Here is a 3320-nt window from a genome sequence, read left to right as displayed (position 1 = left end):
GGGAAACAACACCCTCCATAATAGCCACTAATAACATAAAGTACTTTGGTGTGACTCTAACCAACCATGTGAAAGACCTGTTTGAAAAAAATGTCAAGTCTATGAAGAAAGAAATTGAAGATATCAGAAGGTGGAAAGAGCTCCCATGCTCATCAACCAGTAGGATTAACATAGTGAAAATAGCCATGCTACCAAAAGCAATCTACAGATTCATTGTACTTCCTATCAAAATACCAACACAATTCTTTACAGAATTTAAGAGATTAATTCTCAATTTCATATAGAAAAATAAAAAACCCAGAATTGCTAAAATAATCCTGTACAATAACAGATCTTCTGGAGCTATCGCCACCCCTGATTTCAAGCTGTGCTATAGAGCAACAGTAATAAAAACTGCAGAGAAATGGGCTAGAGGATCAATGGAATCAAAGACCCAGAAATAAACCCACACACTTGCAGATACTTGAGTTTTAACAAAGAAGTCAAAACAATACAAAGAAAAAAAGACAGCATCTTCAACAAATGGTGCTGGTCTAACTAGATTTCTACATGTAGAAAAAAGTAAATAGATCCATATGTGTCACCCTGTACAAAAGCAAAGTCCAAGTGGATCACAGACCTCAACATAAAACTAGACACACTAAACCTGTTAGATGAAAAAGTGGAGAAGAGCTGGAACTCATTGGCTCAGAAGACAACTTCCTGAACAGAACACCAACAGCACAGATTCTCAGATCAACAATCAATAAATGGGACCTCATGAAATTGAAAAGCATCTGTAAAAAAAAGGACACTATCATCAGAACAAAACAACAGCCTACAGACTGGGCAAGGATCTTCACCAACCCTATATCTAACAGAGGACTAATATGCAGAATATATAAACTCAAGAAGTTAAACACTAATAAACCATGTAATCCAATTAAAATGGGAACAAAGCTAAACAGTGAATTCTCAATAGAAGACTATCAAATGGCAGAGAAATATGTAAGGAAATGTTAAATATCCTTAGTCATTAGGGAGATGTAAATCAAAATGACCCTGTGATTTCACCTTACAACCATCAGAATGGCTAAGTTAAAAAAAAAAAGTGACAACACATGCTGGAGAGGATGTGGAGAAAGGGAAACCCTCCTCTATTGCTGGTAGGAATGTGAACTTGTACTACCACTTTGGAAATCAATCTGGCACTTTCTCAGAAAACTAGGAATAGTGCTTCCTCAAGATCCAGCTATGCCAGTCCTACGCATATATCTGAAATATGCTGAACATAAAAAAAAGGACATTTGCCCAACCATATTTGTAGCAGCTCTGTTCCTAAAAGGCAGAATATGGAAATAAGCTAGATGTCCCTCAGTAGAAGAATGGATACAGAAATTGTGATACATTTACACAATGGAATACTATTGAGCTATTAAAAATAAGGAAAGCATTAAATTTGCAGGCAAATGGTGGGAACAAGAGAAGATCATCTTGAGTGAGGTAACCCAGAAGCAGAAAGACAAACATGGTATATACTCATTCAAAAGTGGATATTAGGCATATAATAAAGGATAAACCTACTAAACTCTGTACACCTAAAGAAGCTAAACAACCAGGAAGACCCTAGGGAAGATGATCAGTTCTCATTCAGAAGTGCATACACAACAGATAACAGAAGCAGGAGAGGACAGGGAACAGGACAGGAGCCTACCACAGATGGCTTCTGAAAGACTGTATGATCAAGGTATTGAAGCAGAGGCTGAGACTCATAGCTAAACTTTGGGCAGAATGCATTGTTATTTTATGAAAGAAGCGTGAGACAGAAAGGCCTGGAGGGGATAGCAGCTCCAAAAGGAGACCAACAGAGACAAAAATAAATGAAATAAAACAAAATTAAAAATTAAAAATAAACTTTGTCCTGAGGGCTCTTGTGGAGAGCCGAGACTCAGATGCCACTAGGTGGCGCTGACATCTCGCCCTCAAAACTATAAACCTCCAGGGCGCATGCGTAGATTGCGTAAACACGCTAAAGATTGCGTAAGCACGCTAAGAATTGCATAGGCACGCCGGTAAGAGTGAGCAGCCAATCAGGGTATTGATACGTCACTCAGGTGCGACCCGGGCTTATATAAACAGCGCCACTTCGGGGCCCGCCCTCTCCTCTCCCCTCTCCTCCTTCCCCGTTTCCCCGCCCGGGGCCGTGGCCCCGCGGGAAGCCGCCCGCGCCCACGAGGTGGCCAGGCGGCCCCTCTCCCCTCTTCATCGCGTGACTAATAAAGTTTTTGCTGCGGAAGGATTCCTGTGGTCGTGTGCGTTTCTGCCGGCGTAACGCTCACGCGGCTCCCAACATCTGGTGCTGAAACCCGGGAACATTGCTGGGTAAGGAGGGCCCCCTTTAGCGGGGAGGAATTCAGAACCGCAACATTAAGGTTTGTCCTGAAAGACATGTTCGATCTCGACTTATCACATTTCTCATTTTGGCTAGTAGAAGCCCTTATGGCCTTCTCTGCTGTGATAGCCGCCATAGATTTCCTTTTTTTGGTCTCATGCAAACTCAAGGGCTGCCTCAAAAGAAAAAGGAGTAGCAAAAGGTTAAGGATGGGGGGATGCAAGACAACATGCCAGAATCAGGACGTGAGACGAGGTTAGGGGCCCCAATGGATAGAGATAGGGACGTCTCTAAGAAAAAAGGCCCTTCTGTGGACGTTAAAGCCACGGAAGAGAGAGGTCAGGGAAAGGACGCCCTGGTAATAAGAGGTAAAAAAAAAAAAAGAAAAAACCCAATAAAAAGGCCTCTTTATCCAATAAGATTAAAATTCCCGCTAAATGCCTGGGCGCAGCCATCTTGGCTTTGGGAAAAATGGGCGGGACTTTGGGTATGTCAGCGGTTTCCATGTGGCCGGCGCCATCTTTAGTTCGGACAACGAAGCCCGCCCCACGTAGCCGGCGCCATCTTTGATTCGGGCTAGGAGGCCCCTGCCTCCCATGTGCTCTCCATATAATTCATTTAAAAGACTGGTGATTGTTCATTACAAAATTTTTTTATGCTCTTTTAAGAAAAAAAATTCTAGCTAATAGGTTTGATATGGCTAAAATAATTTTTACAGTTTAAAATTGTTCTGTTAAGCAGTTAATTTTAAAGCTTGTTTAATCATTAAAAAATTTTGGTTGTGGGGGATTATAGATGCTCCACAGTGTTTACTGTATCAGCAACACCTAGTGGCTGTACTTGGTGTTGTCAGTCGCAGCCTGCTAATGCTAACACATGGCCTGCCGCCATAATGGTTCAGCAATTAAAGGCACGTAAAGCTGTAGTTTGGCTGCCATGTTTGTTTAGG

Source organism: Meriones unguiculatus, chromosome 17 (assembly GCF_030254825.1).
Source record: "Meriones unguiculatus strain TT.TT164.6M chromosome 17, Bangor_MerUng_6.1, whole genome shotgun sequence".
Taxonomy (NCBI): domain Eukaryota; kingdom Metazoa; phylum Chordata; class Mammalia; order Rodentia; family Muridae; genus Meriones; species Meriones unguiculatus.
This window is presented reverse-complemented; position numbering follows the sequence as displayed.